Below are 26,441 nucleotides of genomic sequence, written 5' to 3' on the forward strand. Positions count from 1 at the left end.
CACCCTGCAAGTATAAATCCTGGAGGCTGAAATTCCAATCAGTTGTGGTGTATGCATGTTATTCATATACAGCATTGCTTAATCATGTATACTAATTTTTAAGTACAAGTCTTTATATTAAGTTAATTTTTATGTTCACGTTCTCATTGTTTAAAATTAACAAAAGCGATGTTCTTGCTTTAAGGAGTGTTTGGGTGATGTCATTATATCATTATAAAGTGAATGCTTGCTGTTTTGTTTGTTAATGTACCCGAGTTGTAACCGCATGTCTTTTGGAATATTTTATAATGCTGAGGAAGCTGGCCTTCAGTTTAGTGGCTAGCTTTCACAATAATCACCAATTTCAAGGTCTTTTGTTGTGGTAGATGTTTAGCAAACTGACTTCATCTGTATATCCATTGCAACTTTTGGGAGCTTGGAATTCAAAGAAGATACTAGGCTTTTGTAAATCCTGAGGGTTTTTTGGGGGGACATTTAATAAAAATGTGAAATTTTATCATAAATAATTTGGTATAAAATTGAACTCGAACACTATTTGATTATTTCAAGGTATAAGTTAATGTGCTATTCATTGTCTACAAAGTGTTTGCATGTATTAATTGCATGTATTAATGTAATTCTTGTGTTTTTGGCTGGTTATCAAATCTCTCACTGCCTTTAATGTGTCAAGGTTTTGTATTTGTTTTAAAGATATTTGAGTGATGATCTCGCATCAATAACCAATTGTAATCTATCATATGTTATGCTAATGTCAACAACAAATCTTGTTTCAGATATTTTTAGCTATCCTTAAAAAAGCATTTAAGAATTCAAAGGTTTCAAATCCTAGGGATTCCCTTGGTATTCTTACGAGGCCTCAAGAATGCCAACGGATCTATCTCCCGTTTTGTGGAGACAGTTGACCAGGCTATTGGATTATACTAAGATTATTGCCAAATAACAAATGGAGTAAAATTTTATTGTGTCAAAATGTTGTATGCATCCATGGAGTTGTGAAGGTTTAATTTTAGTTTGTGTTGCTAATTATGTATTCTTAGCATGGCTGTATTGCTGGGAAGACTGAAATTTGCAATTTTAGATTGATGGAGGGATTTCATAGCATGATCAATGTTTTTGTCTGAGTTTCTCAGTTCAAAACTATTGACTTAATGGTTTCACTTACTGGTTTTTGGTGAACACTACTACTAAGCTTGGTTGAGAATAATATTTTCAAGTCTCCAAAAGTGTGTGTGTGTGTCTGTGTGTGTGCGCGCATACATGTGTGTCTTAACATTTTGTCCTTTGTAAAAAGTTGTTTCAAATTGTTATCATGTGTTGCTGTTTGTTTATCAAGAGCAGGTTGCCTTGGGGCTGTGGCAACCTGCAGCCACGCCCAGAGCTTTCTGATAGGATTGTAAAATCACAAAGATGTTAAAGTTATGCTTTAAAAGCAGAGGGGGGAATATGCTACCCCTGTAAATGCATTAATTTGGTCTTACTCACCTTAAATTTTGTTCAGATTTTGTCTCCTGGTGAGCACCAGCTCTGCGTCACTAGAGGCTGCTTGCAGGCCCAACACAGATGCCGTTGGTTTGATGGAAGGACCCAGCCACTCACAAGTGGAGAGGTCCTGACCCCTTGCTAACTGTGGGAAGAGGGTTTGTTTGTGTTTTTCCAGAAACTGAGCTGCAGCCTGTGTGGGTGCCAGCTGGTAATGTAAAGCCCTGGACTCCATTCACCGGAGGAAGCGCCTGCAGTAAGACAAATTCGCGACTTCATTCTGAAAGATCCATCTCCATCAAGGAGACATTGGAGGAGGAGGAGGAGGCCAGACCCCTTCCAACACCGGGTGACGTGAGGGATCCTAAGAGATTGGTGCATCAAGCGCAACTGTCCTTGACATTATGATGCATTTGATAAACACTAATAATCCGTGGGAAAGGTTATGCTCTTGTCCCTAGAATTTCCTGATGGATCCTCAAAACTGGCTCATCTGACCTCGAAAGTGCTGCAACTCCCTTGAACTCAACGCTGCCCCTGGAGAAGATGGAACCCCCAGTGGAGCTGCCTCTAAGAACTGAAAAGCTAAATTTGTTTAATATTCCTCTGGTTCTACTACAGGTCAGGAGTGCAGAGAAATTCTCCACCTTCTTAGAATGTTTGAGGAAGACTTTAAGTGTAACTTGTTATTTATAGATTTTAATGACCTTAGACATTAGAAAAGCCATAGAAATTTGTGGTGGCATCCAAGGACGACTCTGACACCCTCTTAAAGGAGGTTGTGTGTATAGAGCAAGGGGGATCTCAGGGTGGAGCAGGAGGATAAGAGGAGCCCTCTATCCTAGTCCCGGAGACCCCCGGAGGCCTCCCATGTGCTTTCGCTGCAGAAGCAGTGGATATTTGCCTCATCAAGGACATTGAGAACCGTATCCCGACTGCCAAGGAGATCACAAGGAAGATGAGTGCCCTTGGAGGCCGAGAACTCTGAGGTCAGTCCTTTCCTATTGGATTTCTCACAAGGGATTGAAGCAGCCCAGTACCCTGCTCATAGGGTCTGGTGACCTGGGAACTTAAGCCTGGAGCCCCGGGAGGCACTCAGAGACAAAAGGATTGTAGGAGGAGCTTCCTCTAGTTCTTAACTAGTTCCAGCCTTGGCTCTCAGCCCTCTCTTACACCAACCATCAGGGTTGCTTGTGAGTCCCATGTAGAGTTAAATTCTTCCTCACTCACTAAGTTGTTGGGGATTTCCCTGCTCACCTACCTAAAACTTTTCTATTCTTCAATTGTTAAATGCAAAACTGTGCTTAACCTCTATAAACTGCAAAATTTAAATTGGGTTAAGAATCTCCCTGAAAAGCTTTTATTAATTTAAAACTGTTAATGCTAAACAAGATGTAACTGTAAAGAACTTTGATGTTATGTTTGAACTCAGCTGCTATGTATGTCAATGTTGGTCTTTACACTGTTCCTGTGCCACTCTGCTTTCGGTTAAATAATATTGTTTCTCCCCATTTTTCTGCTCTCCCAAGAGCATGTTTCCCCTACATACATCATTCAGGCCTAATTTTACAAAACACAGAAGGGGGATTTGTAGGAGGACATTGTGACCCGAAAAGGTCAGTGAGCACAGGACTACAGTTGGTTGGATAATATTTGGAGGAGAATAACCAAATGGCTACTTTTTGTATACCTTATTGGATATCATCTGCATATGTATATGAGAACACCTGGTGGAATATACAAGACAAAAGGAGTTCCAAATGTACCTAGCACATTTTTTTTTTCATTTAGTCATCAGCAAATGGAAATCTGGTCTGATTTCCTATCTTAGCTATTGTGACTTGAGCTGGGACAAACATAGTGGTACAAATAACTCTCATGTGCAATTTCATTCCCGATAAATTCCCAGGAGTAGGATGGCTGGGTCATATGGGAGATCTATTCTCAAAGTTCCTAAGTATCTCCATACCGTGTTCCGTACTAGTTATACTAGTTTGCATCTCCACTGACAGTGGATTACGGTATTTCTCCCCCAATACCTGGCCATAATTAATTATTTCTTGGGGTGAGTTGAAACCTCACTGTGGCTTTTATTTGAGTTTCCTGATGGCTAGTGATCCTGAACATTTTTTTCATGAGTTTCTTGGCCGTTTGTATATCATCCTTTGAAAACAGCCTGTTCCATGTCCTTTGCCTATTTGTTAACTGGATTGTTTTGTTGTTGAGTTTCTTGAGTTCTTTATAGATCCTGGATGAGAATTAGTTACATATTTTGTGATCTTCTTTTCTCCCATTCTGTTCCTTGCTTCTGTACTCTTTTGAGGGTTTTCTTTGCAGTGCAGAAGCTTCTTAGCTTGATATAACCCCACTGACCTATCATGGCTTTCCTTGCCTGTGAGTCTGGGGTTATTATTGATTTCTTTTAAAGACTTATTTATTTGTGGGCCCAGCACAGTGGCCTAGTGGCTAAAGTCCTCGTGTTACACGCACTGGGATTCCATTTGGGTGCCGGTTCTAATCACGGCAGCCTCACTTCCTATCTAGCTCCCTGCCTGTGGCCTGGGAAAGCAGTGGAGGACGGCCCAAAGCCTTGGGACCTGCACCTACATGGGAGACCTATAACAAATTCTAGGCTCCAGACTTTGTATTGACTCCGTTCCAGATGTTGCAGCCACTTGGGAAGTGAATCAACAGATGAAAGATCTTCCTCTCTCCTTCTCTCTGTATATCTGACTTTCTAATAAAAAAATTTTTAAATTTATTTATGTGAGAGAGGTTTCATCCATTGGTTCACTCCCCAAATAACCACAACAGCTAGGCCTGGGCCAGGACAAAGCTGGTAGCTTGGGCTGTCTGCTGCTTTCTCAGACAAAACAATAGGGAACAGGATCAGATGTGCAGCAGCTGGGACTACAATTCATGCAAAGATGGGGTGCTGGCAACAGCATGGCAGACAAGGGCTTATTTAACCTTGTTGAGTCACAGTGCCAGCCTCTACTATTTGAAGATGTTATGTAGGCTTCCTGGCTAAAACTGTATTATTTATTTTACCTATATTTTTATTATTTTTGTTTTCAACATTGTTTACATAGTTAAGAAGGGTGCATACCCATGTGGGTCTCCGACTAGGGTGAGGAGGTCAGTCGAAGTACAGAGGAAGGTGGGTGGGACAAATGTTTCAAATTTTTTTTCTTCTGTGTCCACAGTAAGGGAAAGAGAAAGGGCCGCTCCTTGTTGTCAAACTACATTAACACAGGGTGTTGATTGGTTTTCATAGTTCTGAGACATCGTGATCAGCTTTGTTGCACCAGGGTTGAGAAAACCTCTTTCCAAGGTCTGTGGGCTGACCAAGTTGATCTTAGTGCATTTACAGAACCAGTAACATGTTGCCAAGCTTGGCCAGGAGAGTGGTACAATCTGTTCGGCATTCCAGACGAGCTGGTTGTCATGTCCCCTACATGCATCCTGACCACTACACAAGCATTAGCAACTAAAGAGACCCAGTCCTGACACATGCACTCCAAGGTTGAATTGCATATATTGTCACTTTTCCTGGGGTTGGGGTTTGAGTCCTGTGGTCTAGTTGAGGAGTCCCCCCCAAAAATCTTACCTGGGGTGACCTCTGACTTCAGATTTGACTATTGTGTGTGTCAGTCAGTGCAGGGTCAAGTTTGGTCAGCTGCCTGCACTAGCTGACAAATGAACTGGTGACGCAGTTGCCTTGTTAGTTCTGCCACCAGCCCCATCTGGACCAGTCTTCATGCACACCAGCAGGTGCTGTGGCCTGGTTGGGGTGATTTCAATAACCCCCACCAGGCCTGTCCTCAGCTCCAGCTTTTATGTGTGCAAGCATGTTCTGTGGCTTTGTCCACTCTGTGTCCATCCCATCTGGCTCTTATTCACACCCATGGGTACTGCAGTTCAGCTCAACCCCACTCGCCCTCAAACCCAGACCCCATGTATACCAGTGGGTGCTGCTGCCTTGTCCAGCCTGGCTTGCCTCCAGTTCCGGCTCCTCTATTCACCAGTGGGAGCTGCAGCCTAGCAGGGAAGTCCTCAGAGTTCTCCTTCCAACCCCTCTTCCAGCCCCAAATCTTGTATTTGCTGGTGGGTTCTTCAACCCAGCCTGTCAAGTGCCACCCACAGTCTCAACTATCGCTGGTGGATATTGCAGTCTAGCCCGACTGGACATGCCCCACACCTTGTCCTGGCTCTCATGTGTGCCAGTGGGTGTCTGGCCCAGCTTGCTCTGCCACCATACCTGGCCCACACAAATACTGAGGAGTGCTGCAGCCCTGACTGGCCTGCTCACAGACCCAGCCATTGTGATCTCCAGTGGGAGCTGTGGCCTAACAAGGAAGTTCCCTAAGTTCGCACATCAGGCTCTATATCGCACATGTGCCAGTGGGTGCAGTGGCTCTGCTTGGCATGGTGTGCCTTCAGTATTGGTCTTTGTATATGTTGGTTGGTGCTCCTCATACCCTCCACTCTCACGTCAGGTGGGTTCTTGCAGGTGACTTCCACAGTCCAGTATGGCGCAGCCTGTCAATACCGCTAGTTCTCAACACAAACCAGTGGGTGCTACAGTTCGACAGAACCGAGCCCACAATTCTCCTAGAGAAGCTGTCCCAGATCAGGTTGTCTCCCACTCTGGTGGTTGTCTCCCACTCTGGTGGTTGCTGCAGCCGAGCCTGATGTGGCCCACTCCTTCTTTGACACTTGAGGGAAGGTACTATGGTCCAGCCCAGCCAGGCATAGCCCACAGCCCCAGCTTTTGCATGTACCAGTGGCGGGGGATGCTATTTAGACCAGTCCAGGCCTCCTATGCTGGCAGGTGCCTTGGCCTGACTCAGACATGCCTTTTGGTTTCCTCCCTCTAAATCACTCCATCTCAACTTCCTCACCTGCTTGTGAGTGCAGGTCTATGGAAGCCCTCCAGACGTCATTCCTCCCCGTCAAAGAAGCCCTCTGCTGTTCCTACTCCAATAAGTTCGCAGACCCGCTTCCCCAGGCAATCTACCACCACCTGCCTGGGAGCCAAGGTGGCATGGGCCCAGGTGTCTGGGCCCAGCTTCCCTACAAACAACAAAACAGGACAGAGTAGGCAACTATGCAACACTTGCCTACAACTTGAGTAAAGATTTGTTTACTTGAAAGACAGACTTACAGAGTGAGAAATGTCTTCCACCTGCTGGTTCACTCCGGAAATGGCTGCAACAGCCAGGGCTGAGCAAGGCTGAAGCCAGGAGCCAGAAACTTCTTCCAGGTCTCCCATTTGGGTGGTAGGGGACCAAGCACTTGAGCAGTCCTCTACCTCTTTCACAGGCTATTAGCAGGGAGCTGGGTTGAATTGTAGGAACTGAGACTGACTGCCCGTATAGTATGCTCACTGGCTTAATCCATTACACCAAAAACCCTGATCTCTCAAAATTTCTTGCATTGTGTGAAGAAGCAACAATAGTTCTGTGTTGCCTTAAATAGCTGATAATTCGTTTTTGTGAGTATGAAGGCAAATCGGAAAATACCACCATCCTAATTGTTTCCAAGGGCAGCCATGGCAAGTGAAGGTGGGGTTGTCCACACCCACTCACAGGCCTGAACCTTTTCTTACGCTCACCGTGGCTTCCCAGCTTCTGCACGCCAAAGGAACATTAAGGCAAGTCCTCATTAAAGGAAAGTGAAAAACTACAGCACAAAAATCCTCCCCAGTCATAATGTCAGGCAAAAGACGCTTCCTCTTCCCCACCTCGAGATCCAGTTTTTAATTTTATCAGCCATGGAGCGCCAAACATTTAATTTCTCCGAAGTTCACTCCCCAGAAGCCTGCCTGCTGGCGCCAGGGGTGCTCCATTTGCGTGACCCAAGAATCCTTCCCCCTCAGAGTCCGCGCGCTGCTAGGGCTCCCACCAGCGGCGGCGACCAAACCCATAGCCACGCCAGAAGTAGCGGTAAGGAAGAACCCGCCGAGCTAATCCTACCCTGTCCTTTCAGTCCTGTTCCGGAGGCCGGAGTCTGCCTAGCCCGGGGAGAGACAGCTCCGAGGCCTGCGCTCCTGCGGGACCACAGCAGTCACAGTCCCGTGGGCGGCTCAGCCTCCCTCCTCGGCCCTGGGAGCTTATCGGGGACCGGGCAGGCGGCGCCACGCCTTCCGCCCGCTCTCCCGCCTTGACCCGGGAGGCTCGCCGGGGTTGTGAGGGAGGGGCCGCCTCCGTGCGCCGGGGCGGTCCGCAACTCTGAGGGTGTGCTGTGGCAGCCAGCGTCCGCCGGGCTGGCATTCGTCTCCGCGCCTCAGCTCGTCGCCGCTGCTGCCGCCGGTTACCGGCCCGCGCCCCGGCAGGCCGACCTCCGCGCTGGTGAGTGCCGAGCGGAACGGGACGCGCGGGCGCCTCGTTCGGCCCAGGGGCGCCGCGCGTCCGCGCTGACCGAGCGCCCAGCGCGCCGAGTGTGGAAAGGGGAGTCCTCGGCGCTCGTCCAGCTGTGGCACACGCCGCGGGGAGGCCGCTGAAAAGGCTTTTTAGAAAGAACAGCGCGAATGCGTGTCGGCTTCTCTCGGGAGTGTGTGTACTTGCGTAGTGGCAGGGGCGACCGGCTCATCCTAGCCGCGTCCCAGCAAGGGTTCCCCCTGTGCGCGGGCGCGCTCGTCCTCGCACGCGAGCGCCGCGCCTGCTCGCCCCGGCTGCGGGGCGCTCAGTCCTCTCAGAGGAGATTGTGGTCTTGCCTTATGTATTTATTTGTTGGGAAGTGGAAAACGGCTGTAGTGAAGTGGTTTAGTTTCGGGGCCTCCGTGAGCCGCAAAATGAAGATTGCGAGTTTTTTTTTTTCTTCAGAAAATGATGCGAGGGTGCGACTAGTTGCAGGTGTGAAGGGTTGGTTTGGTAGCGAAACTTAAGTTTCTCCAAATGTAGGAAACTAACTCTTAATATTAGATGGAAGTTACTATAGATGTGGGAGACATTGAATACTAGCGTTTTACAGGAATCAAGTTTATTCTCAAGACAGAAAGTTTGGCCATAACTTGGATGGGCCGCGAATGAGTGATTGAGTTCCTTTTTCTCCCCCTGATTGCTATCTTGGTAATTGAGTTTTAATAATTTCAGCTAATTGCAATGCCTATTAAAAAGTTTATTTAATAAACTTAGCTAATTACAATGCTTATTAAAAAGATTTGAATAATTTTGAACAATTCAGAAAAATATGAGTCTCAGACCAAAAAAAAAAAAAAAGATTATAAGTCCAGCAAGTAGTTTAAAAAGCTTTATGTGGTGGTGTATTTTCTTGCTGAATATTAGGCATATGAACACTCCTTCTCTCAGGAAAAAAAAGACAGATTGGCAGGAGCAAATGTTTTTTGGCATCTTTGTTCCAGTCTCCGGGTGGGAATTTCCTGGAAGCATGTCCTTTCCCATCAAGAGGGCATTGAAATGAATGCAAAATCTGTTTTTGCATTTATTGTAAAGCACACAAGACACATTTGAAGGGAACCCAACTGGCTTAAGTGAGAAGTACACCTACCGCCAGACCCTAAAGGAGTTCCTAGCTGTTGTGGGCTTTTTAAAAAAAATCTTTTATATATATATATATATTATTAATTACATTACATTATGTGACACAGTTTCATAGGCTCTGGAAGTCCCCCAACCCCTCCCTGTACCCTCCCCCCATGGTGGAGTCCTCCATCTTGTTGCTGTATTACATTTCAAATTCAGTCAAGATTCTTTCATTGCAAGCGTAAACCAAGCCTAGAGTCCAGCATCTTATTGTCCAGGTAAGTTCAACAGTTTCTTGGGGAGACCATCTCTGGTCTGAAGGCAGAGCTGGCAGAATATCATCCCGATCAAGTTAAAGCCGCAATATAACATCAACGACAATTTACAACATTATGGAATGAATTGACATGGTATTGAGTAACCAATATGTTAAAAAATGCAAGTTTTTAACCACATCCTGTGACTACTTCATTGACATTTCAATTTTAATTTATATACTACCAGCTTCTATACACCTTAAAATGGCTATATGGTACTATTCAGCTCTCTCGTGTCTATTTTTATTTTAGTATTTAGCAGTTTATAGTGTTGAAGCATGATTTTGCTAAACTTGGCAGATTTTAGGATAGTTTAAACTGGGTTATAACTCTAACAAGGCATATGTCAACAGTTGAGGTGCAGAACAGTTTTAGGAGGGGTGTGCAGAGAAATCTTCAATGCCTTAGTGAGGAGTAACTAATCTTTGTGTCGTACCTAGCAAGGTGTTTGTGAGTCCACGTTGACTGTTTCCTGTCTGTTTCTAAGCTTTCCTTGTTGTTCTCTGCCTGTTCTAATTTGTGTGTGTGTGTGTGTGTGTGTGTGTGTGTGTGTGTTTGTGTTTGAACTGTGATGGAAGATCTGTGTTTCTGTCGCTGCCTCTCTCATGTCCCTTTCAATTCAATCAAGAGGATGCATGTGAGGACAGACTTGGGTAGATGGAGGATCCTTGGTGACGAGTCAGGTGGTATTTTGGAAGTTATCACTAAGCAGCCCCCATAACTCAGTGCAGGAGAAGAGGCAAACTCAGCGCCGTGGAGAGCTGCTTTTCCTGGGTTTACTGGGCCCCATGGGAGTGCTGAAGAATGTGGTGGTGCAGGAGCATCCCTGAGGCTGTCCCCTAATGCACGCAGTGCTGCACAGCCTGTGGGCTTCCTGAGCCCGCTGGGTGGAGCTTTTCCGGATTCTATGTTAGGGGAAACACTTGCTGCCAAGACCCTGTGGTCCCACATGCTGCTGTGTGATGGCTGGGGCATCTCGGGGCACACACCTGGAATTTGGAGAGGTATAGAAAGTCTTCCTGTTGTTCAGATGCTCCAGGTGTTTCTCTCCATCCGTGGTGTCTGGTACTACTAACTGGCATCTAGTAAAAAGGTTTCCTCTGTGCTGCTTACGTAAGTTAGGGTTGGGATGTTTTAGTGAAAATCTAAGAGCTCAATTGTTTATTCTTTCTATATCCGTCCAAGATCTGGACGATCTCTCTCTCTCTCTCTCTGGGTCTTCCAAATTAAGAGATCATTAGATAACTTGGAATCCTAAAAGGAAGTGGCCACGGTGTGCCCTGGGGGGCTGACTGTGTGCAAGTGTTTTGTGCAGCCTTATACTCACTAAGTTGATATTTACTCCTGTGTGTACGGATTGCAGGCTTATCACATTGGTCACAGCTGAGACAAAGCCTTGCAGGTAGGGAGGTTTTAGGAAGCGGAGAGTTCAGAGGGCACAAAAAACAACTGGCCATTATTACTGCTCCTCAAGCCCGCTCTCCATCTCCCTTTTGCCTGCTTGCCATCCAGCCTGCCTGGGTTTTTGGTGTATTTTCTACATACTCCTAGAGCCACTCATTGTGTAGGCAGGAAGAGGACCATGTTTGCATGGATTGGCAGTGGGAGATCCAGGGATAGTCTTAGGAATAGTGTCTTTCTGTTACTTTTTGGCTCTGGTTAGGCACTCCAGGTATGGTGGACAGAGTCTTCCTTTGACCAGTGTATGTAGGAGTTGATCCTTGGCTTTCTCTGTATTATTATTTAAGCAAGGTATGAGTCGGCAGAAGGTGCCAGAATAGTAGGATAGTGCTAAGGGTGCTGAGAATGTGTAGAATTCTCTATGAAAGGATTTTATTTCTGGGGCCAGTGCTGTGGTATTGTAGGTTAAGTGCTGGCGTTCCGTATGGCCTTCAGGTCAAATCTTGGTTGTTGCACTCTGATCCAGCTCTCTGCTTGTGCACTGGGAAGGCAGCAAAGGATGGTTCAAGTCCTTGGGCCCCTGTACCCATGTGGGACAAAGAGAGGAGGCTCATGGCTCCTGATTAGCTCAGCTTGACTTGTTGTAGCCATTTGGGGAGCAAACCAGCAAATGAAAGATCGTTCTCTTCTCTGTAATGCTGCCTTTCAAATACAAGTCAATTAAAAAGAGTTAAGGAGAGAGAGCGAGCGAGGAGGCGGGCAGAGAGAGACTCAGAGATATCTCCCCATCTGCTGCTTGACTTCCCAAATGGCTACAGTGGCTGGGCTGCATCTGGCTGAAGCCTGAAGGCAGGAGCTCCCCTTGGCTTCCCCACATAGGTGCTGGGACCTAAGCATTTGGATGGTCCTCTGCTGCCATCTTCTTACGTGCATCAGTCAGGACTGAAACTGGAACTGGCATATGGGATGTGGTGCTGCAGGCGGATGCTTAACGCACTCCACCATCACACAGACCCAGAATGAGTGGTGTTTTTCTTGGTGTTTTTTGCTGTTTCCCCATTCTGTTGTATCACTCAAGGGTTCAGCCAATGGGGTCTCCTGCGCAGCTCGGCTCACTCATGGTTGGGAGGATCAGATGAGACTGTCGAGTATGGTGTGGAAAGTGACACACTGCATCAGTCTGTTTCTAGAAATGTACTCTGAAAACTTTTTGTGGAACTGAAATTATAAGTTTTGGCACAAAAATTATGAAATCTGGGCATAGTTTTTTAAAAAATAATATGTATTTTTCCTTGAACTTTTTGAAGACTCCTAAACTACATGTACACAAAATATTAAAATATTTCCATTTTTTGTGCATAATCCTCTGTATGTGATTTTTCAAAATCTGATGTGTGTGTTGTTCATATGGTGTGTTTCAGCTCATACTGAGCACATTTCAAGCAGGCAGTAGCTGCCATCCTGGGTAGCACAGGTCTATGGGCATTAAACTGACAGAGATAGAAGTTGATTTTGGGTGATGCCTTTTTTTATCCCAAAGGTGGTGGATGTGTGCCTTTTGTTTTATCATTAATAACTTTCTTCTAGTACCTAACTGTTCTTTTTTCTTTAAGTCTTTTATCCTTTTATCCTTTTTAAAGGTTTTCATTTATTTATTTGAAAGTCAGAGTTAGAGACAGGAGGAGAGAGAGAGAGATCCCATATGCTGCTTCAATACCCAAGTGGTTCCAATATCCAGGATTGGGCCAACCTTAAAGCCAGGCGCTTAGGTTGTAACAGCACCCACATGGGTGTTACTTACCAAAACACTTGGATCATGCTCTGCCACCTTTTGCAGGCCATTGGCAAGGAGCTGGATTGGAAGTGAAGCAGCTGGGACACAAACAAGTACCCATAATGGAATGCAGGCAGTGACTTTACCCACTATAGGACACATTGGCCTCTGCCTAATTGTTCTTACAAATATGTAAGGAATGCAGTTGCAAGAAGTGTAGGACTGTAGGAAATTCGGTTTACCCATGACTTTTGGGCCATTCCATGCTGTGATTAGGGAAGTGTGAGACACCTGACCCTGACTTTTGCCTGTCTGCCCTCTGACCTGGTTTTGCAATCTTTCTTTTTTTTTTATTTATTTTTAATTAATATTTAGCATTATGTGACAGTTTCATAGGCTTTGGGAATCCCCCTCCCCCCCTCCCCTCCCCCCTGGTGGATTCCTCCACCTTGATGCAGCATTACAGTTCAAATTCAATCAAGATTCTTTCCTTGCAAACATATATTAAGCATGGAGTCCAGCTACTTATTGTCCAGATGGGTTGAACAGTTTCTTGGGGAGACCATTTCTGGTCCGAAGTCAGAGCTGGTATAATATCATCACAGTCAATTAAGAGTCCCAATATAACATCAACAGCAATTTGCAATGTTATGGAATTGACATGGTTTTGAGTAACCAGTATGTTAAAAAAAAAAAACAAAAACAAAAAACAAAAATCAAAGAACAAAATAACAAAAAACAAGTCCTAACCACAACCTATGCAGTCTTTCTAATCCTTGTCTCCTGTTTCATAACAAGAGGGTGATGTTACAGCTGTATAATGTGAATTATATTTGTACTTTGTCCCTATTCCTGTCACAAGGCTCCTAGCCACTTCACCACCCCTCAATTTCATGAGTAACAGCTGTCTTATTCATAATGAGCCCTTTTGACCACATTTAAAAAAAGAAAATTTATGATGCAATTCCATAGGCTTTGGGGGTTTCCCTTCTCTCCCAAATTCCCTCTCCCTCACTGATTCCTCCTATATTATTACTATAGAATAATCTCTCATGACCAGTCATAAGTCCATCATTCTGCTATTTAAGTGTATCTTGACATTGCGGGTATGGACAGTGGTGGAGAGCCCAGCATCCTATTGTCAAGACATGTTTAACAGTTTTATTGGGTGGCCATTTTTTATCTGAAAGCAGAAATGCATACTGCATTGTATCTTCACAGAAAATGATAGTCTCTATTACACAGTTACTATACATTCCCTTAAATGAAAAGCCATGAAACTAAATCAACAGGAATAAAGTTAAAAAATTTCCAACACCATGAAGTTAAATAAGATGTTTCTGAATGAACAAATGTGCCACAAAGAAATGAAAAAGAAAATAAAATGATTCTACTCTATGACCTATGAGTCAGTGAAGAATTTAAGAGTAGATAAGAACTATTTTGAAGAAATGAAATAGAAACAAAAACATCAAAACCAATGAGTTGCAGCAAAAACAGTACTGAAAGAGCTATTGAGCTTATATTTGGCATGAAGGTTGCCTTATATTGAGAGAACATGTGGTATTTGTCCTTTGGGACTGACTTGTTTCACTGAGCATAATGGTCTCCGGTTGGGACCATTTGGTTGCAAATGTAGAATTTCATTCTTTTTAATGGCTGGGTAGTATTCCATGGAGTAGATGTACCACAGTTTCTTTATCGACTCCTCTTTGGAAGCCATCTGGGCTGTTTTCATGTCTTTGCTGTTGTAGATTGTGCTGATATAAATATGCCATTACAGATTACAAAGAAGTAAAGATTTTTTTATTTGAAAGACACAGGAGGAGGAGGAGGAGGGGAGAGAGATCTTCACTGCTCTAGTTCTTGCTGCCAATTGCTGCAATAGCTTGGGCTGACCCAAGGGAAAGCCAGGAGCCTGGAACTCCTTCCAGTCTCTCATGTACGTGGCAGGGAACCAAGTACTCAGGCCATTTTCCTCTGATTTTTTTTTTTTTTTTTTGGTGCATTAGCAGGGAGCTTGGTTGGGCTGTTTTCTTGCTTTCCCAGGCACATTAGGAACTGGATGGGGAAGCCCAGCAGCCAGTGTCTCGAGCAGTGGATTAACCTATTGCACCAAAACACTGGTGCCTTGTGGGAAATCTCTGTTACGTACCGAATTTGATGGGCATGTGCATCAGTGTCTGCATCCCCACCCATGGGGAGAGAAACTCCTGCCCTGGGCCCTCTTTCTGACCTTGTCCTGTGTACATTCTTCCGGTCCTTGCTGGAAGATGCCCATTATCCTGTGCTGCTAAGCCTGGGTACCATGAGCATCAGTTCTGGGAGCCTTTACAGCAGAGGATTACATCTCTGGGAACCCTGAGTTGACGTCCAGTAGGAGTCATCTTGGGGGACTGATCCTTACCTTGTGGATTTATTCTTGCCACACAGTTTCTTTTCTACTCATTGGGCCTTGATTTCCTGTGGAGATACAGGTTTCCATCCCCTGAGAAGGTGTATTTTGCTCACAGAATGCTACTCCAGTCTATTATATGTAGGAGTTCTATAGTTATACCAGGAGATGTTACAGGCCTAGCAATATGACAGGCACATTCCAAGTGGTACATTCAGATGGGTTAAATTTTCCATCCAATTACAGTTTGCCATGCTTCCTCTTAATTTCTATGTAACAGAGAAGAGGTCTAAGTCATTGGATAGTTTCTCACACCTCTTGTTTCTCTTTCCCTCACTGTTTGCTAAAGATATTCCCTCAAGGGATTTAGAAGGACCTCAAAGCCATCCAGTTATTTGAATTCTGGTGAATCATAAATGTGGCAGCATACCAAGGAACTTGTGTTTTTTTAAACTCTTATTTTTAAAAAAAAAACATTGCTTCCCAGAATACAACTTTAATTGGATCGTGTAGATTCCTTTAATTTATTTTTATTGGAAAGGGAGATTTACAAAGAGAAGAAGAGCTAAAGAGAGATCTTGATCCACTGGTTCACACCCCAAATGGCTGTGAGGGCCTACGCTGAGCTGGTCTGAATCCTGCCCAGGAGCCTCTTTTGATCTCCCACATGGGTGCAGGGTCACAAGGACTTAGGTCATCATCTGCTGCTTTCCCAGGCCATAAGCAGGGAGCTGGGTGGTAAGTGGAGCAGCTGAGAGATTAATCAGAGCCCATATGGGATGCCGGTACCACAGGATGGAGGATTAGTGTGCTATGCCACTGTATCAGTCCTGATTGTATAGGTTTGGATGAAGAAAATTTGAAGAACAAAGATACATTAAGTCTAACATTATGCCTCCACTACCAGCTTTTGAATTGTTTTCTTAACATTGGTATAATGCTATAATACTGTTGATTGAATTGCAGATTTTGTTGGTGTTTCGCTCATTCCATTTTCCTATTTCTGTCCAGGATCAAATCTAGGTTCTCACATTGCAGTCAGCTGCTAAATGTGTAATTGCTTTCATCTGCCCAATCTCTACCAGTTCCTCAGTCTTGTTTTTTTATGATGACCTTGACATTAGCAAAGAACACTGCACAGGGTCAGTGAAGTTGTAAGATGTGCCTGCATTTGCAATTATTTGATGAAATTGCATGATTAGGTTGTCTATCTTCTGGGGGAAAAATGCCACTCAAAAAATATCTCATTGCATCCTGTGGGGGCTTGCAGCATTATCTGCCTTACACTGCTGATGTTAACCTTGGTAAAGGTGAAACCAAGCTGTTACACAGCTTGATGCAATGCTGGGTACCATCAGATCCTGGTCTCCTAGCCTCCTGCCTTCAGGTAAAATTTTTCTTCCTGAATCCTACTTGAGAGAGTGGTGTTATCAGCCCTACAGTTTTACTGAGCACACAGAGTCATTGTCCCCTCCGTACATAACCTCTAAACCCCAGGCCCCCAAGCAGAGAAGTAGCAACCACTTTCCTGTGGACCCTAGACTGACTTGAGCCCACCTGTTGTCATCAAAATTCCCTCAAGAACACGCTATCACTGAATACCACAGCGATGAGCACATCTCAGTCCCAAACTCATTCTGCAAGAATCTCTATCTCTAACCCTTCAAGGAACCCAGGAATTGGCTGTCAGGCTTCCTGCTCTGCACTGTGTCATGAATATCTACTTTTAAAAAAAGATTTAGTTATTTTTATTGGAAAGTCAGATAAACAGAGAGGAGGAGAGACAGAGAGGAAAATCTGTCCACTGATTCACTCCCCAAGTGGCCGCAACAGCCAGAGCTGAGTCGATCTGAAGCTAGGAGCCAGGAGTTTCTTCTGGGTCTCCTATGTGGATGCAAGGTTTGCTTTCCCAGGCCACAGTCAGGATGCTGGATGGGAAGCAGGGCCACCGGGACACGAACTGGCAACCATATAGGATCCTGGCATGTGCCGGGCAAAGACTTTAGTCACTAGGCTACTGGGCTGGGCCGAAATATCTACTTTTTAAATTTATTCTTACTGGAAAGGTAGATTTATAGAGAGGAGAGACAGAGAGGAAGAGATCTTCCATTCCACGGTTCACACCCCCAAATGGACGAAATGCGTGGAGCTGAGGCGTTCCAAAGCCAGGAGCTTCTTTTGGGTCTTCCACTTGGCTACAGGGGCCTGAGGACTTGAGTCTCTTCTTCTTTCCCAGGTATATTATTAGGAGAGAGCTAGATGGGAAATGCATCAGGTGGGGCATAAACCAGTGATCATTTGGGAAACTGGTGCTTGAAGGTGGAGGTTTAGTTTGTTAAGTGACAGTGTCTGCCTCATGAATACTTTCTTCCACAACCCTGATGTCCGTGGTGGCCTCGCAGCACACTGATAGACGTGGACCCTGTTAGGGGCTTCTGTAGCAGTTCTTCCAGGTTCCCCATGTACAGTTATCATTTTCTTCTTTCTAATTCAGAGATGTCTTGGGTGAGAAACTTGAACTATACAAATATCCTGTTTCTTCTTTATTTTTAAAAATTGAGAGGGAGGAGAGAGAGTGCGTGCTCAACCCAGCTCTCCCGTGGATGTTGGAAATTGATCACTTGAGCCAGCACTGCTGTCTGTTAGCATCAATAGAAAGCCTTAGAGCACAGCTGGGAAATCAGAACCCAGTCACTTTTGAAGCAAGAGGTGGCACCTTAAGTGGTGTCTTAAGTGGAAGGGCACACACCCTCCTCTTCTTAAATTTTCATTTGTTAGTTTTAGCATCCACTGGTCAAATATGTACATTGCATTATGTAGCTCTCATAGTGGCTCTCACATTTTTTTCCTTTGATTCCTTTTACATTTTGTCTCTTCTTCCTGCTTGTTGATTTCACTAGTTATGTTAAAATTGGTCTGAATAGAAGACATACAGAGAGGGACAGATACAGATCTTCCATCTGGTGGTTCATTCCCCAAATTCCCCCAGTGTAGCCCACGTCTTCCACATGTATGTTGAGAACCTGAATACCTAAGCCATGTGTCACCTGCTGTCACCCAGGTGTGCGTATTAGCAGGAAGCTGCCCTTGGAAACCAATCTGGGCCTTGAATCCAGACACTGCAGTACGAGGCACAGGAGTCCCAGGCTGCTTCTTAACACTCATGCAAAATGCTTGTGCCTTCTGCAGCGATTTGGGCCAGTACTCATGGATGTATGTGTTATTACGTAGGTGACAGTCCGATATTAGCTCTGTATAATTTAGTGCTCAGATTGTTCCAGCTATTGTTTTTCAAAAAACAAACAGTCAGCAAAACATTTCCTTACTTTCTGGTATCCAGTAAAAAAAAGTTCCAGGTTCATTTTGCATTTTTCATGTTTCAACTTCTCCTTTCTTCTCCTGTCTTTTTCCTCCCTTCCCCTCTCCTCCCTGTTCTTCTCCTCTCTTTCTTACAAGTGATGACCAGTGAGTGCCCACAAACTGCCCCTGTGAGCTACTATTTATTAGGTGATAAGAACCCTGGGATGTCTTATTAGCCTTATAACTTAGTTAAGCTGCATCCTAATTGCTGAGTGTATCTGAAAGGATGGAATACAAATATCCTGAGATTCACACTTTTCTCTTATTTTGGGTGGATCAAGTCTTTGGGGCTCGTTCATTGTTAAAGGGTTTAGGCAGAATCTTTGTTTCCCATGTATTTAAAAAAATATTCAGAAACTAGGGGCCTCATCTCTATTTTAACTATCATTTTAGCACCTGTTGACTGAATTGATAGTGATAAAAGATTTCCATTAAGTTTTGAACCCCTGTTTACTTTGGCCATGCTAGCAGTGACGTAGTACCTCGTGTACGGTGAGGCATTGCATAGGGCCAGGTGATGCCTATACTCACAGCAGTCCCTGTCAATAAAGCTGGACCCCTGGAGGATCTTGTGGAAGGTACACACACACACACACACACACACTCACCTACTTTGTTTGCTCACTTGCTGTTCTATTCATCATTGTGAGTGTCATTGAGAGGATGATTATTGAATTAAAAGCAGGCAGGGAACTGACCTGTTGACCTTACTGTAGCAGGTGGACTCTTGGGGAAGAAGAGTGGAGTTAATGACCCAGTGCTTTCCAGCTTCCCTTGGACTCTAACCAGACTTGGCTTGGCTCTTGCCTCTTCCTCTGTTTTCCTTTTGATCTTCAAGAGTCTTTGATTGCCCCTTTCATAATGCTAGTAAGTAAAGAATTGGATTTACAGAGGAGAAACAAGTGTGGAGAAGCTGAGTACTTCTCCCAAGGTCATGTGGCTGGTATTTTCCAAGGCAGAATGATTCAAGCCCCACCTGTGCTAGAATGAATTAGGGAACTTTTTCTAGACAGCCTTAGGAATGGGACATTGACATCTCAGTAGGAAATTGCTGACCAAATTGTAGATAAGAGCATCTGGGATGTAACACACATGTCGATTATACTTAGTCTGGATCATTTTATTTACTATTGACTAGGATTTTTAAAAATAATTATTTTTCTTATTAGAAAGGCAGATATATGGAGAGAAGGAGATACAGAGAGAAAGATCTTCTGCCTGCTGGTTCACTCCCCAAGTGGCTGCAACTGCCAGGCCTGAGCCAAACTGAAGCAAGAAACCAGGAGTTTCTTCTGGGTCTTGCATATGGGTGCAGGATCTAAAGGCTGTAAGCCATCTTCAACTGCTGTCCCAGGCCACAAGCAGGGAGCTGGAAGGGAAGTGGAGCAGAAAGAACATGAACCAGTGCCGATATGGGATCCTGGCATATGCAACGCAAGGATTTAGCCACTGAGCTATTACACGGGGCCCTTGACTAGGTGTTTTCTAGACCAACATGTCCCTTTTATATCACAGTTGGAAACAATCTGGATGACATTCTCACAGGTCTTGTTGGAATGTAAAATGAAAAAAAAAAGTCACATGAAGATGCCTGCAGTTGTGTGTATTTAAAGAGAGGATTCAGGTTATACTGAGAGATGAAAGGGATGGGAAACAGAGACCGCTATTTAGGGGTGATGGCAGCAATCCTCCTCAGGTATGGTGGTTCCCTGACTGCATACATTTTCACAAGTCTGAATGTTGCTGTACCAACAGAGGGAGAGTTACTGTTTTTAACAGCCTTCCCTGTTAACACGGGTCCAGTAAATGTGACCCGAAAACAGTGAGGGTCAGTCTGAATGGTGCATGGCACTGACCTAGGGTGCCCTGTACAAACAGACTTTTTCTTTTTTGGTACAAAGCCATGGATTTCCCATAGCTCCCTTGCTGACTTTGTCGGTGGTGGAGAGATCAGTGACTAGGATGTGTACGGAGCCGGTGGAGAAGGTGTAGTGTCCCCCAGGCTCCTAACGCAGACACTGCCACCCTTTAATGGCCTTTGTTGATCTCTGTATCTTATCCTCTTCTCCCCCTACCCCACCACTTACAGCTCCTTTATTTGAAAGGCAGGGTTACAGAGACACAGACTTAATTTTGTTTGTTGGTTCACTCCTCAAATGCTTGCAAATAGTCAGGGCTGAGCCAAGCTGAAGTCAGGAGGCTGGGACTCCAGCTGGGTCTCCAGTGTGGGTGGCAGGGAGCATCTGCTGCTGCTTTCCCAGGAGTGTTAGCAGAGACCTGGACTGAAAACTGAGCTGCTGGGAGATGCGGATATACCAAGCAGTGGGTTAGCTGCCACCCCTCAGTACCTCAGCTGAGCCTCATTTTCTTGCTGCCTCTCTGAGAGCTAGAATGCAGAGTAACAAACTCTGCATTTCCCAACACTTCTTCTAGTGTAAGGGTTCCTCATGTCCTGCTGCAACTGGTGCTTCTCTTTTTGCTTTCTTAGCTACTTGGTCAGACTAGACACTCCCTGCCTCTTGGCTCTTACTCTTTCAGTTGTTAGGTGCTGTGAGGTTGCCAGGATTAATGTAGGGAATGTCCTTTCCCAAAGATTCATTAATTTTTTTTATTGGAAAGTCAGATTTACAGAGAACAGAGACAGAGAGAAAGATCTTGCATCTGCTGGTTCACTCCCCACATGGCTATAAAAGCCAGAGCCGAGCTGATTTGAAACCAGGAGCTTCTTCTGGGTCTCCCACACAGGGGCAGGGTCCCAAGACTTTGGGCCATCCTCTACTGCTTTCCCAGGCCACAAGCAGGGAATGGATATGGAGTGGAGCAGCTGGGACATGAACTAGCACCTGTATGGGGTGCTGTGCTTGGAGGTGGAGGATTAACTAGTTGAACCAACTCACTGGTCCCAACAATTCCAATTTCTTTGAACTTTAGCACATTGGGTTCTTAGGAGGCATTATTTAGGGTTTATTCTTACCTTTGAAAATTGGAAGCTAAATATCTGGGACACACATTGTCACTCCATATGTGTATGTTTGCATGTGTCCCTTTATTCACTCCTTCCTCCTCTCCCTTTGTTTCTTGCTTCTCTGAAGGGCAGAGAGACAGATGGTGTCAGTACCTGTTGGCTGGTCTACACCCCACGTGCCCTCAACTGTCCAGGGATGACACCAGGAGCTGGGAGCTCTGTCGAGTTGTTCATGTGGGTTACAAAGACCCAGTTACTGGCAGCATCACCCTTCTAGGATCAGTGTAAGCTGGAAGTTGGAGTCAGGAATGGAACTCAGTAGTGTCCTAACCACAAGGCTAAACACCTGCCCTTTGTCTTTTTAAATTTTGTGCAGTAATCGTACCTGAGTCTCAGTTCTCCAGAGTAGTCCAGAGAATCTACTCCTTAATTTGGTTGCTAGTGAATTTATCTTATTTGTGTTTATCATGTCTTTAAGTCACTCTGCAACAGGTAGAAGAGGATCTGTGATCTGAAGGCGGGTCTTGTGTCCCTGCTATTACGGGAGTTCACATCAGTAGGCAGGAAACTTGTGAATGCAAACATGTCTGGGAAATTGGACATTTACGGAGCAGTGTGAATGAAATGGTTCAGTAAATGTGCGCTTAATAGAATAAGGACGGTGCTGGGCTTGGCGTGATAGTTTAGAGGCTAAATCCTCACCCGTTTCTGCGACAATCCCCGTATGGGCATCCCTGGCTGCTCTGCTTCCTATCCAGCTTGCTGCTTGTGGCCTGGGAAAGCAGTAGAGGATAGCTCAAACAGTTGGGACCCTGCACCAATGTGAGAGACCTGGAAGAAGCTCCTGGCTCCTGGCTTTGGATTGGTTCAGCTCCAGCCATTGCAGCCACTTGGGGAGTGAACTAGCAGATGGAAGATCTTCCTCTGTGCATCTCTGTATATTTGACTTCCTATAAAAAGAATAAAGAAGAAAAACAAATATGGGAGGTGCTGAGGACAAGGGGTAGGATAGCAAAAGTTCCTGCCCTGTGACCAGCTGGTAAGGTGTGCTTGAAAGAGCAGATACTAAAGGTGTGAGCTTGGGACTGAAGACATTGATGGGGATCTTTGGGACTTTTATAGGAAGACCCTGGCAGGTAAATTGTTACTGTTGTTATTTTATTGACTTCTCATTGGTATTTGTAGTTGTGACCAAAATGGTGTAACATTGTGGGAATAATAGATTTGGGTCCACAGAATTTTGTTTTTTAACTATGTAATCTCTTTAGAAATAGAGATGAGGTTTAATTCTTTGGGACTTACCAATTTTCTTTGAGAAATAGAATTGGGTTTAGTTTAACAACTGTTTAAAAGGGAGTTCTAAAAAAACCAGCCTTTTGTTTTCAGCAACTAGTGCATTTGCTCACTTTATAGATTTGTTATTATCACCCGGAAGTATCCAGCAATTTTGCTTTTTTTCAAAAGCACTTTCCTATTTTTAAAGAAATAAAATACTACCATCATTTTATACTGTTTTTGAAACTCAGAAAGGAATTTGTTTTGATGCAAGAACAGCTGATCTATGTATCTTTTATGTGATTGTAAAGTTGCTTTGTTTATAAGTAACCAAGCAACAAGTACTGTTTCTTACAGGTCAACAACCTGTGCCTATAACAATTACTGGAACATGACCAAACATTATTATTGTAGCAATCAAGCAGATTATCATTTGCAAATGGTTCATAATTTTTTTAAAAAAAAGGTCAACTGTCAGGACCTGTACTGTCCCATGTAGTAGCTACCAGTCACATGGGACTACTTGAACTTAAATGAATTGGAATGAAATAATGTTAAAAAAAATTCAGGTGGCAATCTCATATGTCTGATGGAGAGTGTCCCATTCTTCCTTGCATGTCACCAAAGGAAGTAGAAATAGATTTGAATCCTTTTTGGTTTGAGTCCATACAATGGCCCTCAGTACATAAAGGGAGTCACTTGTTTGGGTGCTGCTTTGTAGACTGCTTGCCCAACAAGCACCAGATCGTTTTCTGCAAGTGTAGTGGTTTATAGTTTGTGGGAATGAAGGAACTCACTATCCTTTCTCAAGTTCTGTACTCTGCTGGTGTCTGCTGCTCTCTGACTTTTGAACATTGGCCTCACAGCTTAATTTGGGACTTCTCTGTAGTAGATTTTTACTGCCTGGGGAGCATGAAGATTAAAGTGACCGAGGAGATGAGCTGGAAGAGAGAGATTTAATCACAGGTTCAGAGGGGGAAAATGGACTCTAAGGGGCATAACATTTGGCTTTGGATATTATTTTAACAGACAGAGATACGAAGCATTTCTAGGATAAATGTGACTTTCAGGAAGGATGAATGGGTGGGCATCTGGGGAGAGTTTTATAACCCTGGTCTGTGAGGAGAGCTAATCTTTCCTGGCTGTTCCTGCTCAGGGCGTTTATGCAACTAGAGGCTCAGCTTCTAGACAGATAAGGAGTTACAGGAATTCAGATGCCTTAAGCTGGGAATAACCACCACTTGCCTGCTTGCCTGCTTCCCTGCTCACGCCACTGTGGGCTGCTCCAGGCTCTGTCCTGTGGACTCTAGACTGGCAGGTCACTTGCTTTGTGTGTGGGTGTGTCCTGAGCCACCTGCTAGGAGCATCTGTCACCAGGAGGATGGGAGGGAGAGGAGGCTGCCTGTATTTGTGTCTGTGTTATGGGGAATGCTTGACTAAAGTAGCAACTCGGGCAAGATTATTTGAAAAGGTCAAAGGCAGGGGGAGGCAGGCTGAAGACAAAGGTCTACACTGAGTTTGACATTCATTGGAGCTGCCAAGAGATGGCTGTGTCAGACTGCACAGGCAGAGTACGCCTCCTGAGGCCGCATCAGAAGCAGCTTGCTCAGTGTGATTCCAGGGGGTGGTGGTTAGTGCCAGGAAAATACTGCCTCTAACCAGACTTCTTTGGATTATTTCTAGAAGTCACTTGACAACTGTGGGTACTGCAGAGTTCTTTACCTTCTGCTAAGCACCTGCACGGGATACCTGTATACCCTTCTGTAATGGAAGTCAGCATGTGGGGGTCAGCGCTGTTGGTAAACCTCTGCTTGCCTAGCAGGCATCTTACATCAGCAACTGCTCTGCTTCTGCTCTGGCTCTCCAGTAATGAGCCTGGGAAGCAGGGGGTGTTGCCCCAAGCAGTTGAGGTGATGGGAGACCAGTGTCAAGGTCTTTGCTCCTGGCTTTGGCCTTGCCCAGAACTAGCTGTTGAATCTGTGGGTGGAAGATCTTTCAAATAAATAGATTTCCTTTCTAAAAAGTAAACATATTTATAAAGGAATTTTCTATGTTCAGGGTTGTCTTTTCACCAGAGATTTAGTTGCATGGCAAAGTAACCTTTGCTTAATGGTTCCTTCCTTCTCCTTGCCACTAGAAGTCCCTTCCCCAGCCCTTCCCTTTAGTTCAAGGTGGTAGACAATTCTGTCATCTGGATGCTTCTGAAACCTCATGTCTTTGTGAAGCTCACTTGTGTACTTAGACTTCTTTTCCCTCTTGTTCATCGGTTGTCAGTTTCATTCCCAGGGCCTGGGAGGGAGAACCCAAAGGGGAGAGGGAAGGAGAGTTTTCTTTCTTTAAGGTGGCATTTAAGAAAACCTTGGGACAGTGTATTTTTGCATGATGAAGAACCCAGAGAATGGAGAGGTTTGGCTCCCCTGAAAGTCTGTCTATAGCTCTTTTTTTTTTAAATAGACGTTCACCCCTTTCTAAACTAGAATAGAACTTGCTGTTCCCTCTGCCCCGCTGTCTGCATTGCCAAACAAGTATTCTGCAGTAACCTCATAACATTGGCTTTTCCTTGCCCTTGCTTCTCTATACAGCAACAGGAATACTGTTTTATTTATTTTTTTTTTTTAAGATTTAGTTTATTTGAAAGCCAGAGTTGCATAGAGGAGTGGGCAGAAAGAAAGGGAGAAAATTTGTTCTTTCATCTGTTGATTCACTGCCCAAATGGCCATAGTGGCTAGGGCTAAGCCAGGAGCCAGGAACTCCATCCAGTTCTCTGAAGTTCTTGGACCATCTGCTGCTGCTTTTCCAGGCTCATTTGCAGGGAGTTGGATTGAAAGTGTAATAGCTGGGACTCCAGCTGGTGCTGGCTTTGCGGGCAGTGGCTTCACTCACCTTGTGATGACACTGGCCCCCACGGAGTGTTGTTTTAAAAAGGTAGTTGACTTCCCCATCACAGAGCGTCCTTACACCTGTTCTGAGATGCTGTAGACTATTCACACCCAGGCTGCATGGGACATCCACATATGGTCCAGGTTATTGCCTGTGGGACCACAATAAACCAGATAAGCACAAGAGAAACAGATGCAATCAAAATACATGGCAAGCCCCAGATTTAGAATGTTACTGCTGAAGTAACCTGGCATATTGTTTCACAGTAGACTTTTTAAATAGAGGGAGTATACTCTAGAATGTCAACAGTGTAGTATGCTAATCACATTAACCAGTAAGAGTTGTTTCTTTTTTCATTAAGCATGAGGTGATTAATTGCATGTGCTGTCCTTTCAGGCAGCTAGCTGGCTGCACAGTTGGTGTGTTCACACCAGCATCAGTGCAAACACGTGGGTAATGCGTTGGGCTACATCATGGTAGTGATGAGACTGTCAATTCATTACACTCTTAGTAGCTCCCCGATTATGTGCTGTGTTGTTTACTGAAACCTCATCCTGTGCCACCATATGCCAGATGAAAAGGCTTCCATGTTCCTTTCTGTCCCACCATGTAGACCTTCCCCTGATGAAGTCTGGTCCTGTCTGTGCCAAATTGTGCTGTGTACCCCAGATTGCTCTGCTGTAATAACGTGGGGCCTAAGTGGGGCAGCTCATATTTACTCCCAAACTGCATTACTGAGCAGCTTTCAAACCCTAATACATCATTAGCTGTGGACATGGCAGGCAAGGTCTGTGACACCCTGAAAACCTGCTCATGGAGAATAGACAGATAAAATGCAAGAGATAGTGCCCAAGGTGATGGCTCAGTGGCTAAATCCTTGCCTTGCACGTACCGGCATCCCATGTGAGTGCTGGCTCTTGTCTCGGCTGCTGTATCTCCTACCCAGCTCCCTGCTTGTGGCCTGAGAAAACAGTAAGGATGGCCTTCAGCCTTGGGACCCTGCACTCGTGTGGGAGACCTAGAAGAGGCTCCAGGCTCCTGGCTTTGGGTTGGCTCATCTCCTTCCATTGTGGCCTTTTCGGGAGTGAACCAGTGCATGAAAGATCTT

The 26,441-nt window shown here is 44.8% G+C and overlaps 1 protein-coding gene and 1 long non-coding RNA gene across 2 annotated transcripts in view; one reads left to right on the top strand and one right to left on the bottom strand.

The window, feature by feature from the left end:
- The window catches only part of LOC131480826 (uncharacterized), a 38,129-nt gene extending 30,534 nt beyond the window's left edge, over positions 1-7,595 (bottom strand). Inside the window, exon 1 of the long non-coding RNA XR_009245847.1 lies at positions 7,458-7,595. This is a non-coding gene — a long non-coding RNA (uncharacterized LOC131480826). The remainder of the gene's footprint in view (positions 1-7,457) is intronic.
- ABCG2 (ATP binding cassette subfamily G member 2 (Junior blood group)) overlaps positions 7,472-26,441 on the top strand; it is a 60,782-nt gene continuing 41,812 nt past the window's right edge. The window contains exon 1 of the mRNA XM_058667055.1: positions 7,472-7,832. The gene's annotated coding sequence lies outside the window, so the exon portion shown is untranslated. The remainder of the gene's footprint in view (positions 7,833-26,441) is intronic.

The sequence above is a fragment of the Ochotona princeps genome, chromosome 7 (assembly GCF_030435755.1).
Source record: "Ochotona princeps isolate mOchPri1 chromosome 7, mOchPri1.hap1, whole genome shotgun sequence".
In the NCBI taxonomy this organism is placed as follows: Eukaryota; Metazoa; Chordata; class Mammalia; order Lagomorpha; family Ochotonidae; genus Ochotona; species Ochotona princeps.